Source organism: Lonchura striata, chromosome 4, assembly GCF_050655825.1.
Source record: "Lonchura striata isolate lonStrDom1 chromosome 4, ASM5065582v1, whole genome shotgun sequence".
Classification (NCBI taxonomy): Eukaryota; Metazoa; Chordata; class Aves; order Passeriformes; family Estrildidae; genus Lonchura; species Lonchura striata.
The window spans coordinates 68,394,551-68,410,229 of record NC_140706.1 but is presented as its reverse complement, the minus strand read 5'-3'; the positions used below and the strand labels follow the sequence as shown (position 1 = coordinate 68,410,229).

The window sequence follows — 15,679 nt, the reverse complement described above, 5'->3', positions numbered from 1 at the left end:
CAATGCATCATGACCTCTGAGACATCCAAAACGAGCTCTTACCAGAAGTGTATGGTACCTGATGAGCTGTGGCTCTGCAAAGGGCTATGGCATATGACAGAGCCAGGCACAGTGTGAAGCCTGTCAGGCAGAGTGTGAGGTAGGTTTTCTGCCCCTGTATCCAAGTCTGGGATCTGGGAATATTGGGGAGCACCGTGGAGGATGCAGGAGCCGCTTGCACGTGTTCATTCAGGTGGGACCAGATTGATGAGCCCAAGCTCAGGGCTGTGGCTGCAGCCAGCAGAGGCAAGGAGCATGCTGCAGCCAGTTGTGGGAGCAGGGTGAAGTGGATATAATAAAGAACAAATCTAGCCAATTTATTCAAGTGTGGTTTGGCCTCAGAACTGCTCAGAATCATTACTGTGTAATATATTAGATGTGCCTGAGCAAGTTAAATTTCTTGTTTTCTTGGACAAAGAAACAATATTCCTTCTTTTCTGTACTATAAATTACTGTAAAATACAAATTGAGATATTCTGTTGATATGTGGGTTTTCTTTCTGGTTTTGTTTGGTTTGGTTGTTATGCCTGGTTTCTAACAAAGCATAACTTTCAGTGCACATTCATGTCAGCAATGGCCTTATTTGAAACAGCAGTTCTTCTCAAGGTGCCTCGCAGGGTGATGACCCTTAATTCCAGGCATCCCAGCTTTGATTAAAACCACATGAAACAAGTTCATCTTAGTAACCCTGCACTAGCTTTCCTCAAACACACAAAAAGCCTGCGTTAAGACTACCCTAACACATCTTTATTTTGGTCACATTTTCTTAAACCTTGTCTGTCTCTCACAGTTCGAGCTTTGAACAATTATTACAATCACAAGCATTCCTCCTGAATGAGGAACAGAGTAATTTTCATTTTAAATCCAAGAACAAAACCATATTTCCCTACAAGACAAGATTTCCTGTTCTCTCCTTCTACAGAAGTAAAGTGCCTATTATCTTCCCTAGGGTTACAAGAAGATGAAATCATGTACTGCAAGTCAGTGGCTATTCCTGTCCCTCCCAAAAGTAGCTGGCTAGAATGGAGAGGAGAAGGAAAAGAAAGGAACATGGAATGCAAGAACAAAACCACAAAGCTCTTTGGGGAATTGAAAATTTTTAAAAAAGGGAAAAAAAGGAGGCAGCACACAACTGCCACCACCAATAACTGCAAAATCCTTAAAGAGGAGCTGTGAGGAACTGCTATGGTTGCATTTTAAGACAAGATCAACAAATATGATACAGGACTTTTCAACACAAGCCAAACTATGGCCACATTCACATTATCACAGTGACACCGGGCACCTAAATCCAACAAAGACCACCCTTATTGAATTCTCTTTCCCTCTGAGCAATCACTATCTTCTCTGCTGCTGTTTTCTTTTCATTTAGAGGTCAAAAATCTTATTGGTTAGGTCCCTGTCTTTCTCTCTCAGGCTTTCACAGAGGGTTTATGACAACTTGGTATGATCTTTCATGACCATAGTTTTGTGATTCCCATTTGAATACCCACACCCTTTCTTTCCTTCTAAAGCAGCTGCTGTGATCATACAGACCTTGTGTCAATTCAAGTTTTTAAAGCTGCACTGGAGATGCTATAATCCAATCAGACACTTGTGGAAATTCATGAATAATGAGCTTTATACTGCTCCTGTCCACATGTACATCTTTTTATCCATCTTTCCTCTTTCTGGGAAAAATGAGGTCCCACCTAGCACTTTAACAGATAGATAAATGAAGCATTTCTAAAGTGTCAGCAGATTCCTATAATAGATTCATCTTCGATCCATCATAACTGTTCAACATGTTCAAGAAGAACCCAGAGTGGGTATAAAAGATATGAAATATTGTGTGAGTGATCCTCTAATAGGATAGTATCTAATTTCTAAAATCTACTCACTGTTTCTGGCTTCTGGTTAGCAAACTAATGCAGATTGGGTTTTTTTTGAGAGCACCACACAGTTATGTGCTTTTATGACTTTCACAGTGCATCCATTGTAATAAGAAGCCATTTCTAAACCAGTGTAGACTTATTACAGCACATAGAGTAAATTTCATGCTCTGAATATATTAAGCATGGCCACAGAAATTATCTTGAGCACCTGCTTGCAAAAGTTGTAAAACTTTTCCTTAAATAAGGAAATGCAAACAGAAGATTTAATAGATAAGACATCAAAACAGAAACTTTCTGGTTTACCTTCTGTCCCTAGGTGTGTTGATGTTTTCTCAGTTGTGAAGTACTAATCATTCCCAAGGTTAAAAGCAAATTCCTCATATAATAAATCCTAAGCATAAAGCAGCCCCTACAGTTAAAATACTTTAAGAAAAATCAGTTGATCCTCTAATAGTTAAAATTCTGGCTGCAGAAATACTTCTGTTCATTGAATTATGAGACAGAAACCCTTTATGAGCCCCAAAAAGTAATTCAGCCTTACTAATTTTCCATCAGAGCTTGTAATCTTGCCTAAACATTACATTCCAGATTAAAAAAAAATTAAAAAGGACCTTGAAACCAGAAAAGTAATTGAATACTGCTTTTTAAATTGTGGTTTCACTTTCTGTAGGAAGCAAATGTTCCTGTGGGGATCACCTGAAGGAATGCCAAATATCCATAACAGACTTCAGCACTGCATTTCATAGAGTAGTGCAAACCTTTTCACAAATAAGCAAGTTCAGAGGAACTTTGCTCAGTTTCAAATAAGCATGAAATTGCTTTGTTGTTTCTTCAGTTTTCATGTGGAACTAAGTGAAACAGAGAAATTTTAACATAATTTTGCAAGGAGATTGGTATTAGTTCATTTAAATTCAATTACCAAGCATATAAGCTCTTTACATGGACATAGAGAAAGCAAAATTTAAGTTTTCACAGCCATGCTTATGACCTTGAAATGTGAAGCTATAAAAACCACATACTTCAGAGTTTAGAATTAAATGAAGGACAAGTGTCACCTCTATCTCCCTCTTTTAAACATCTGTAAAAAAAAAGCTAATTTATCATGATATTTGATTTCTTAAACATTAGGGTCGGTTATGCTTCTGGAACAAACATCTTTGCACAAGCTATATATAGAGCAATTGTACAATGTACAAACAACAATATACGTGCTTATAATCTGGAGATATAAATAAGCAACCAGCAAAACATGGAGAATGATGCTGTGTTCATGTAATGAGGGACAAGGTTTCTTAAAATTCTTGGAAGATTTCAGATCTTTTGGGACTGAACCTATAACTCATAAACATAGATTCCTATCTACTCTCTCAGCCAGAAGTGGCACATGATGTGAACTAACAATAGTCATAACCCACCAGAGCACTCAAGCACATAATTTGTATAAATATGCATCATTAATTTATACAACAGCTATCTGCTTAGGCTCACATAATGCTGATGCAGCTGGCTGAACCATGGCACTCAGAACTGTTACACAGTTACAGTAAGGCAGCAAAACATAAAATAGAGGCAACAGGAGCAAAAGTTTCTTTATAAGGATTCTGTTGCCACAAAACTGGAGGTTTTCACAAGCCCATATGAGACTCTACAAATTAATGCCAGTGGTATTTGCTATACTGGTCCCCAAAAAAATCCTCTCAGCATCTAAAACACACGGATCTTGTTTTTTCCTTTTGCAAGAGAATCACAACTTGAGTTCTATCTGTAACCTGCTGAAGTGATTTCAAGTGTCAAACCTCTGTCTGTACTCAAGAATGGGACAGAATAGAAAGCAAACAGCAGCCTCACAGAGGCCATTGGGGAAATGCTTGAAATGCTGTGTCCTAGTGACAACAACAATAGAAAAGGTAGGTTTCTGCTGCTAAAACCTGGAGCCAGACAGGTGCAGATGTGCTGTTTCCACTACTACAAGTTTTGGTATCCATTCATAGGGTTTAGAAATGGAAATGTGGAAAAGTAGTTATGCCAGAAAAAAATTTTGTGTAGACATAGTGCAAACTGAATATATCAACTGCCTGGAGACTCTGTGCTCAGAGACATACCACTCTTCTCTCACCTTCTACAACACATGTAGACATGATTGCTTTCTTTTTCTCTTTTTGTTTCTAGGAAACATAAGTTTAATAATTAAAAAACCAAATATATCACATTGAATACAGAAAGAGATTACAAGATATCAATGAATGTATCCACATTAAAAAAATGAACAATTTAAAAGAGAACAAAGCTGAGTGAAGGAATTTTAGCAGCAGGAGACCATAGAATGTAGGTAAAAATATATAATGATAAAATGTAAGAGTTAATAAACTTAGTCTTGCACAGAGGAAAAAAAAAGAGACAAAAAGCCTGAGCTTTGTTAAACTTTAGAAGTGCAATATAGATGTAAAGCGCTAAAAATTATTGCTCTCATCTTATACACGTATCACTTTCTACAGAGTTCAGGCAGTGCCTTTACATCAAAGAGAGCTGGAATGAGCCTGGTCTGGCAGCCTGGTGTCTGGCTGAGCCTGAGTATCCTGTGGATTTACACAAGTGCTACAGCCCAGAGCTGGGCTGGCATGGTCTGGTTCCCAATCACCAGTTCATCTTGTAGGGTAGCAATGATGGAAACTCAAGGGCTGGGCTTGAGCAGAAGCCCAGCAATCCCTTGCACACACGAGCTGAAAAGCACTGCTGAGGATATAAATCCACACAACCCTTCCAGAAGACCTTGCACCACTGATATTTCCAATGCTGAGCAGCAGAAGGCAAAGTTACAGAGGAAAATACACACAACAATGCAGCAATGATAACTGCATTTGGTTTAGCATAGAAAATTGTCAGGATTGAAGCTAAAACAAAAGTTTGGAAAGAAGAGTTTATGGTCTCTAAATGGAATGTGAAACTGCTGTACAAGGCGTGGATTCTGTTCCAACTGTAGCCATTGCAAGCTCTCCCCCATACTATATGTGTATTCATAGCTGACTTTTCTGGAGAGAAAAAAGGTTAAGGAAAAAAAAAAAACAAAAAACAAAAAACCCAAAGCACTAGTGAGCTAAAGAGAACTTCTGTACAAAATGACTTTAAAGTTTTCCAACTTGCTTCACTCTTTAACACGATTTATGGATTCCCCTGCTATTTAGCTTCAGTACACCACAAGGAACAAGGCTTCCAAACTAACTAGATCCCATATTTTTTGTGACATATTTAGGCAACAGTTTCCTGAGGATCTTCTTTCCTTGTTCAGTTTCCCTGGTCCACATACTACTGAGATGCACTCATCTGTCTTACTGGAAGAACACATTTATTTTAACAGTTTTCACAATATTTTGATATTTTTTTGCGGAGAATATTAAGGATAGTAAACAGTAACTCCAATTCTCTCACAGCAGAATATGAGCAATTTTGATTGGAATTAGTATATATTTTTCTAGCCAGCTTTGGAAGAATCAGCACTGAGTCAGGTCCAATTACAAGCAGATTTGTTGGAAGTCTTTTCCTTTCAGCAACAGCATTAGTCATCTGAAAATCTGTGTGGGTGTTCATGCACTTATATTTTTCTATACTTTATAAAGGAACTCACCCTGATAGCTTTAAGCTGCAAGAAGCAGGCAAAAATGTCAATAAATATCTTTATCATCAGGGTAAATCAGCTATTTGAGACCAGGGAGATCCCAGTGTGTTCCCTGATAAGGGAATTACATAGGATGGGCAGCACTGCTAAGACCATCCACTGTAATTATAGACCATTAAAGTATGTGTTCAATATTTATATCTGCTTACCTTAAGAACACATCATGAAAGAAGGTATTTGAGGGCAAGATCTGGTCTCAGAAAAGAATAACTGACTTTGCCATTAAATAAAAACAGCAATCTAATCTGTTTAAAACAGTCAATACAGGGTCACATAAAACATGACAGCCACATTCTGTGGAAAAAGGGATAACTGTAAAAATGATCTCTTAAGTCTGCTTTATTTTGAGAGTTCAGGATATAAGAAAATTCATATTAATAGCATCCTTTTAAAAAAAAAAAAAAAAAAAAAGATACAGACCACGAGGCACATGGGATTGCCGTGACTCTAAGTTTATATTTTAGGATAATGCTCTCCAAAGACTCTTTGAACATTTCCTTGCTTGGCTTTTGTACAGTAAGTATGCTGTGAGATTTCAGGCTGACCTTTAGCTTTTGGAAATCCCTGAATCTGTGCTTGCAGAACAAGTCTGCACAATTCAGCTAAACAGAAGAAGGAAAAACAGTGAGGAATGTTTCGTTGTGTTCTTTTAAACAAAAGAAACACTGCTGATTCAATAAAATAGAACTAGAGATGTGTTAAGTGAAAAGTAGTAGAAATGTTTGATCTGGCAAGCAAAATCTAAGTAAGGGGACATTTTTCTACAGCTGGTTGACAATGGTTGCCATTACACAGAGGATAAGTGGAAAGATACTGTTTTTGCCTTGCCGTTACTTGGGCCTGCAATGCATACAGCCTGAAGAACCAATGCTTTTTCCAGATGTGTGCCAAATCCAGCATATTATCCTTTATTAGGGAATGGAATAAGCCATCTCATTTACTTGTTGGGTGCAATCTACCTGTGGGGAAGCAGATAACATTCAAGGAAACTGCAGGATCACCACCACCATCATGGTTGCCAAGCTCCCTGCAACTGCCCTTGCAACTCATCTCTTTCAGGCTGTACTGTGTGATAGAAAGGGGTAGCACAAAGGTAATGCTCTTTGATCATCTCCTTATCTGCAGGGAGATGTGTACCTATGCCCTAATCAATATTCATATAATCTAAGCTGCTTCTCAGGGAAAAAAAAAAATCAAACCACAGCTAAAAGTTGTTTTATTAAGAATGAGCAACCGCAATCCTCTTTTCAGTTCTCACAAGCCTACTTAAAATACTACTAAAATTAGAATTTTGTCCTTTTTAATTCATTACAATCCAAATAGCTTAGGCTGAGACAATGCCAGTGGTTTCCAGACCCACTTTTCCCAGTAGATTGCTTTAAGGGACTTTTGTACTGGGAAATAAAACTAATGTCTTGTTTGTTCTCATATCTGACTGGGGACAGCAGAGTTCCAAAAGAAATACAAGAGTTATTTGTTTATGCTAAGATAAAGCCCTGATGTAAGATGTCATCTCATTTATGGTTTCTCCCATAAATTTAGTACACTCAGAACCAGATGCTACATATTCAGAGTATTAATTGTAAGGAAACTTCTTAATATCTGGGTTTAAGGTTTCTCAGTTTACTTCATTTGGGTGTGAAAACAGAGAGGAATGAAGTGCAGAGAACAAATATTGTTCCAGAAAAAAATGGAATAACTTTTCACTTCACAACCTGCAGTACTCTCAGCTCTTCTAAGTACAATACTTTAGGGTAATCAAAACTTGTTTGAATTTCTCATATTTGCTATTGGTATAACTGAAAAGAATTATAATTGAAAATCATTAGTGCTTTGAATGGAAAAGTTGAGTTACAGAAAAACAAGAAGCAAGGGTGTAGAAAAGAGAAGTCTGAGGGCCCTGAAAGTAAGAGGAATAGTGAGCTCCAGTGCCTTGTATGTGTCTATGTTCAGGCTAGCTGATCATTTCCTTACCTTCCTCAGCATCAGAATTAGAGCAAATGAACCATATGAGGGTTGTGCAATCCATACAGCATAGCATGCTTCCAGGTATTCCCTCTTTTTGTAATGTACCAAAAAGCAAGGAATAATTCAGGATAATCATCAAGCAGGAGGATTCTTTGATAAAAACAGGGGTCTTCTGTAGGTGATCTCACTGAATGCTAAGCTACTATAATGACCAGAGGCAGAGAAGAATTTGCTTAGAAAATAAATAAAAAAGTAAAAACCAAACCACTGTCAGAATTGGACAGGAAACAGAACTTCTATTCCACTGGGTTTTTTTTGGTTTTGTGATTTTTTTTTTTTAATTTTTTTTTTTTTTTTTTTTTTTTTTTGTATATCTTCAAGTATAAGAAGTTTCATTTTTTATTAATCATGTTTGGAACTGCTGCAATCTTTGTAAATGGCAACTGACATAATTAAGCCAACCTCCAGTAAGCAAGCTAGTAATCAAAAAACCCCTTGATTTCTGCATTATTACAAGAGATTTTGAGAAAACATGTTAGTAACAGATATCCAGCTGGACTACAAGCAAGCATTAAAAGACAAATGACTGGTGCCTTATAAGAATGTATGTTGCACATTGCAAACTTTTGTTGTTATAGACTATGCTTCTAAATACATAGATACTTTCCCTTAAGGAAAATCTGGAGAACAGATCTGGATGAAGCATAAATCTCTACATGAGTCATAATTAACTGTAGGGAAAGATTTTATCATTTCATGGTCCACACATACCTGTGCATGCTTGAGGGGTGGTATATAACATTCCCATAGTTATTGCTCAGAACTGCAGCTATAGTTTATACACATCCAATGACTCTCTACAAGTCACTAGTCTTTGAAAAAATCTCCTGCCATTTTGGTACTTGACAATCTGAATAGGAAGCCAGCACAGCTGTTGTGACACAATGCCCAGAGCAAGTCTGGATGCAGCAATTGATGGAGAGGATAGGCAGCAGTGCTAAATCAAAGAGTTAATTTCCTTACATGACTCACACCAGGAATTATTTGGGTTTCCTACATCTCACTGCATACATGCACTAACAAGAAGAGACTTCCAGAAGTTTTTTGTGTGTGTGCCTGTTCTCTCCTCAATGTTTCTGTCCTCAGCTGCTCTTCTTCAGTTGTAGGCCCTCTTCAATACAGATGACTCATAATGAAGTGTTCTCCAAATGCAAGGTGAACCAGCATCTGCAGGGGATTAGGGTGACATCAAGGACATTCCAGATTCTCTGTATTAGATATGAACTTGGGTCAGGAAAGAAATGAAGCACTTGTTCATTGAGTCATCCAGACACTTAACTCATCTCAGCCATACTTTGGGAGGTAGTTACACTCCCAACAGCAAAAGTGATCTGCAATCTGTTTTGTCAGATGAGTCCAGCTGCCTGATAAAGGCACTGGGAGTTATAGGAGTCTTATTTTCAATAACCAGACCTTGTTAGAGTCACCAGTAAGTGGAGTAACATTTTCAAAATGATTGCAGAATCCTCTCTAGCACAGACTGTAGCTTCCTACACTGACCCCAGAAGAATGAGAGATCATATAATACACTTTCCTGTGGCTGCTGCCCTCTTGAGTGAAGTCAGTCTGGGCCTTATGGAGTCTCAGTTCTGTGCTAAGTTATTCCAGAAAGGAATGCATTTCTCTTCTCTTACGTTATTTCTTTTCAGACATAGAGGTAAAGTGAGTCTGTGTTTTCAAGTATTCATATTGCAGGCACTCTTCCTATCAAAATATGGCTGAGATGAACCAAGGCTGTTTGGGGCACCATTCAAGACATGTTTGTGGGGGCCTTTTCAGTTCTGTGGCAACTGCACATTCAGTCAGGTCCTGTAGACCGGGCTCCTGGTTTTCCCCCTTTCCCATAAGATTATTTAGGGGGTTATAAGGCACCAGCTAGAATTGAGCAGAGATGTGTGGGGCTGCTTGAGCCTCCAGGGGTGGTTGCTCCATTGATTGGAGCTAAATACCTTGTATCTACCATGATGATCACTTGCAATGGGGCTTTGACAATACCTCAGTCACCAAAAATCAGGACTTGTAGCCAGAGTAAAACTTCACTCAAAACCACTGAAACCAGCTCCTAGCCCAGAGGATTAAACCAGCTCCTAGTCCAGAGGATTAAACCAGCATAGGCAATTCCTGACAGAAATTTGCTTAAACTCTTCTAAAATCCTCCAGTGAAGGAATTTCCAGGCTCATAACCTAGCAAAATCCTTCACTGTCCTCAAAAATACTGAATATATAAGCGTACATTTTCTTCACTGCAAAGTTGATTTCTTGGTGTTTTAAGCTTACAAAGAAGAATCAAAAATTTTCCTGCTTTCTGTATAATAGTTTCCTGCTGTGAAGAGATTAAGTCCTCCCTCCCATCTCTATACTTGTTTTTGTGGGGTTTTTTTCCAAAAGAGAAAGACTGAATACAGTAAATTCCTCCCCAGCTTCCTCATAGGTCATGCTTTCTAACTCTTTGAGCATAGTTACTGATCTACTTTGGACCCTTTCCAAATTGCCCACATCTTTCTGAACTCAACAGGGTACTCACAGCACCAAGTAAAGATGAATAATTACCTCCCATGTTCTGCAGATTGAGCTATCCTATTAATATAGCCCAGGATCACATTTCCCTCCTTTCCTAAGGAAAGAACCCAACAGACAACATAAATCCTACCACCTACCTCTTGCCCCAGGCTTCCCTTATTCAGTTTAGAGTCACACTAAATATCCCCCAGAACCTCTGTGGCTCAACTGATGTCTACAGGACACTTCCTCACTTATAAATTCATTTTTCAAGTGAAACAGTTTTTGTTACTCTAACGAATTATAAAAATCCACTTTTTGTCTTGCCATTCAAAATGAATGTGGCTCTTTTACTATGCCAACAATCACACCTTGTGGGCTCTCATTAGTCATTTATATGTATATACTCTCACTCCAGTGGGCGATTAATGAAAAAGAGTAACAAAAGAACATCTTTTACGTAAGTCTATAACACTGCTTGGATGTAGAATGTTACTTAAAAAAAAACCCAAAAAACAAACAACATTTTCCAAGGATCTAATCCTGTAAAGTCAGACAATAATGATAAATGCCTTCAAAGGCTTATAAGGCAACTCCTTCCCTGGTGTCTCAGAGTACATTAGTAGTTTTCCAATCAGAGATAGAATCTTCTGGCAATAAAGTGTGGTATGCTTTGTGTAAGGAAATACAGAAACTCACAGGAGATCTGCCATTAATGATAGCAGCCAATTTTCAATCCTGTGGGGATACTTCCCTGCATAGAGGGACTTGGTGAAAAGCCTCATGTTCTCACATCATCTAACACATGAGAAGACAGAGAAGCACAAGAGATGCTCTATCACAATGGTCTTAGTGAGGATAAAAAAAAAAAAGATAAAATGTCCCTATCTCAGCTAGATCAAACTTGTGATTCTTACTGTTAATCTGAAGAGATTGTAAAAATAGATTAACAAATGTGAAAATGGTACTGAAGAATTTGCAATACTTTGAATGTGCAATATGAATGTGCTTACCTCCATCAGAAATTATGTTTTTTAATAAAGCTGCTCAAATATTTCACATCAAATCACTCCTCTTTGCAAAACTGAATTTTAAAGTCATTCGCTTTGGGGAGAAAAGAGTTTTAATGAGGGAAAGTTCCAAGCTTTCTGGTTTTTTGATTGATTGTGTTTTGGTGGTTTGTGGTTTTTTAAACATCCTTAGCCTATCTGAACAGATCTTAGTGTTCATATTTCACTGCTGTCAAAAATATTCAGACATGGAAAATGATAAAAAAGCCACCCACTACTGTAGCTTCAGCTAATATTTTTTGTGGTTGTAGTACTCCTTTCCCCGAATCCTAATTTTGACCTTATCTTCTTTTCTTTTTCCCTTGTCCTTGTTCTCTGCTCCCTTTTACAATATATCAAGACAACAACATATGCAGCTTAGCAAACAGTGCTCTGGTCTGCAAGTTACACTTAGTTATAAAACCATTTTAATTTATCGAATTGTGCCTGTATTGGGTCTATTAAGTAAAGAAAAAAAAAAACCAAAAACAAAACCAAAACCAAACAAACCAAAACAACAGCAACAAAAACTAATAAAAAGCCCAAAAAATACAAAACCAAACAAAAATAAAACAAAAAACCCAAAACAAACCAACAACACATCATGATAACTATGCATGTGATTTATTGTAATTTACTTTGGGTATGCCCTACAGTGGCCATTTGTGATGGGGAATGACTAGGAAGAGGGATTGTATAGAAAAGAAATGATAATTCTTCTAGGAGCTGGCCTTTTCATTTTCCTTAGGCGGGGATTTACTGCCCTCTGGTGTTTGAGACAAGCACAGGGCAGCCGGGAACCAGATTAACTTCAGCTGTAACACCAGCTGATTGGGAAACCTTTAATCAGAAAATAGCAGTCTCACCTGACAAGCACAATTAAACTTTGCACTGGTGGAAAAGCTTTCCACTAAATAAGACCCAATTACCGTGAAGGTCTTTGTTATTATCTCATTAAAGTCAAGCTACATTATATTGCATTGTACAAAGGGCACAGCATGTGTGTGTACACCTTAGTAATAGGAGCAAAAAAAATCAGTAATTATCAAAACGGACCAAATTCCACTACCCTACTTTTAATAAATAATCTGGCTTGTTCAAAGAGAAATTTGGGCCCTCTGGTGGTGATCAACATTCATATGAATCCAGAACTTTCTAAAGCTAGAGATAGCAGTTAAATTCATCAAAGTGTGGTTTTAATTGTATCAGTTATGTTTTTATATGTATGCTTTATGATCATTTCATAAATTTTTCATAATATTTTTCCTGTATCACAAGAAAGCAAGGATAGTGGAATAAAAGTAAAAAATACCTCATCCTACATTTGCCTGGTGTTCTTTACATGTAATGTTTAAATATTCAGTTCTAATGACAAACACGGTAAGTACAATCAGACAATACTTAGAAGTACTCAACAGAAAAATAACTATTTAGCATTTCCCCTCAATCTCATTTCTTTTACCCAGTTTGTTTACTTCTTTCTTGGATGCTCAGAACAAGTATCACAGCAAGTATATTTCAAAACAGATACACAGAATTACTCTAGGAGTAGTAAAATGTTTACAGATATTTTGAAAATTGGTGGCTTCCAAATAAATCTTTATCCTTAATTAAATTCAGGCTCATACTAACACACGCACAGTGCAGCTGTTTTTTGTATCATTGTGCATTTTGTGCTGCTGAGTTAACCTTCAGCTAATAAGAGGAGGCCTGAGGAAATAATTGTACAATCATGACTTAGACTGATGGTGTTTGTTGACAACACAATGGTCTTGCTTAATCCTATTTGTCTCCTACAGCAGCATTTCAGTAAGAAAATGCTGCTGCTTTTGTGTTAAAGAAGTGCTTGTGCTCACTGTATCCCTTTGAGGCTTTTTAACATGCAGAATATGTTACTGTCTTACATTACTCGAGATTACTGAGCCCAGATAACAGAAGTGTGCTTATCTAGACCTGCATGAGAGACAGACACTGGAACAAAGCTTAAGAAAACATTGCAGATTGAGTTTATACTGATACCAAAATTTTGGAGTTAATATTTTAAAAAGAGTTTGCAACTGAAATAGAAACATAAAACCATTTAAATGATCAAATATGTATCCTTGTACTAACCATTTGAGATGATCTATCAGTGATAATTAAAATTTCAGGTGTGATGTTGTGTCTCCCTGGTTTTCTGGACTTTCAAGCTTTTTCTTTGACATATCCAACCAATGTAGTGGGAGAAGCTCGGGTAAGGCAGGATTATATACCTTGCTGTAATCAAACAAAAAAAAAGATTTTGCCTCAGCTAGTACTTCTTTTTCTCAGGTCCTTGGAGTGCCTTAGAGGAGTGCCTTAGAGCTTATAGTCTATTATTATAATCTTGGAATAGGCATTTGTATATTAACATATTTGGATTTACATGTTACAAATAGAAACACTATGCAACACATTTATGAAAAAGGTAGTGTTGATCAAATGGAATCTTTTAGTTATTTAGGAACTATCAGTTCTGATCTCTCTATGGACAGTAGCTAAGAAAACAAAAATTCACGTGAAGAACAGTATCTTAGATGTGAAGCATGGAAATATCAGTGGAAACCACACTGAATAATTGAGAATACATTAAGACAAATGACTGACCAGATGTACAACATTTTAAGAAATGGCTTGTCAATACCAGAAAATCTCTGCGTCTGTTATTAAAAGGGAGAAGAAAAAAGTTAATTGCCATCTGAAAGCACAGCAAGCAAAAGTCAGCATTAATTACGAAACCTTCAGCCAGTTGCTTGTTCGGGAAACAGTGCGGGGATTTGTTTAATCCCAGAGGGAAACTGTCCAGGAACGGTGGAAAGGCAGCCCGGGATTCCTGCCCGGAGACAGCTGCCAGGGGATGGAGCGAGGAGCGCGGCCATGGACACAGCTCCGGGCGCCTCGGGGAGGGACAGCGGCACCTCAGAGGGAACAGACACCTCCTGCTCCTGTAGGGCGAGGGGCTGCTTGGTGCGGACCCCTCCTGGGCAAGGCATAAATCGTTCAGCGGAAGGGTACAGCGCAGTTACGGCCACGTTCCTCAGGATTGTCAGGAACGACGCCTCGCAGTTCCCGCGCTTCCCCGCGGGCGGGCCGGCGCTCAGCGCTGGCCGCCAGGGGGCGGTGCGAGACCGCGGGAAGCGGGGCCCAGCACGGCGCGGCTGGTCCTGCACCCGCCCCGCTGTCAGCGATTAAAGCTGATCTCACCAGCAACTCTGCGAAGGTACCCCGGGCCTCGACATACCTCAACTGATTCTCACACCAGGATCAGTATGCTGGTAAATTTATTTCTTTTGAATTAAAAAAAAAGTCAAAGTAGAGATGTTGTTTCTCCCGCTATTCCTGGCTCAGTGCACTGAATGGATGAAAGAATGTCCCTCGTTCAAGCTGTTCAGCTATTGCTGCCTATGCTCCAGCTTTGCCACCGATTTATCTGCCCTGTGTTACCCTTTGCAGAACCCAAGACCATTGTCTTTCCTTATGTTACGGGAATGCACACATTAATTCCAGCTGCTGTTTTTTCATTTGCCCCTCACTCAGTGTAGCTGTTCCCTATTTTATTCACCTGAAGCCAAAGAGGTTATGTCACAGCCAGCCAGACAATATAAAAACAGAAGTAGAAACCCTGGGCAAGTTAAGGCCAGCATCATTTCAGTCCCATCCCTAATTAAGAATTCAACACAGGAGCTGTGTTGGACTACAGAAGAAGTGGACCCAGTGTCCTTAATTTAGTTCTGTTACCTCATTTAGTCCTTACTCAAGCAAAACCAAATTGGCTGTAGCTGCTGTGCTAGCATTGGCAATAACTGCTAAAACCAGTGTCACCTAGGGCTGCCTCTGAAAGTCCAGCCAAACAAGAAGTCCAACAGCTCCTCTCCAAACTGTGAGAGAAATCACGTGAGAATATTAACTGAGAACACAAGTTCATCCAATTCTGTGCAGATCTTTTTCCTCTCTATTAATACAAACCCAGATATTAAGGGTTACAGAGTTAGGTGTTTCCTGGATGATTCTATGTGACTAAAAAACACATAGAAAAAGGCTCCCCAGCAAAGCTAGAACTTCAGATGCTCTTCCATTTTCCTGGCATTAGCTGTGACTGCTATTCTGAGCCCACCTGACCTGATGGCTTTGCTGCAGCACCCATTCAGTTTAGGTGCACTTTGTACCCAGGATAACTAATAAATATATACCTGTAAAGGCTGAATCTGTAACATCAAGCTTTACTTAGTTTTCCAATGAATAAAACAATGATTATTTGTGGGGTTTTCCCTTATGTTGTCACATGTTGGCATAGTAAGCTGTCTTTTGGCATCAAACTCCACTTGGAAACTATCTCTTCCCTCATGCATCATCACTTCAGATCAAGAGCCTTGTCTGACATTTTTAATGGCTAAAGCAGTTGTTTCAAGAAGTTGAGAGAAATCAGAATACTGAAAAACAAATATTGAGTCTTCAGTTTTCATCTCAGTTCCTTCTCACCCACAAAAGACAACCAGATT

The 15,679-nt window shown here is 38.5% G+C and overlaps 2 protein-coding genes across 3 annotated transcripts in view; one reads left to right on the top strand and one right to left on the bottom strand.

The window, feature by feature from the left end:
* SEC24D (SEC24 homolog D, COPII component) overlaps positions 1 to 15,679 on the bottom strand; it is a 157,151-nt gene that overhangs the window by 79,088 nt on the left and 62,384 nt on the right. The gene's annotated exons all lie outside the window — the stretch shown is intronic.
* Positions 1 to 15,679, top strand: part of SYNPO2 (synaptopodin 2) — a 78,677-nt gene that overhangs the window by 22,746 nt on the left and 40,252 nt on the right. The window lies entirely within an intron of this gene.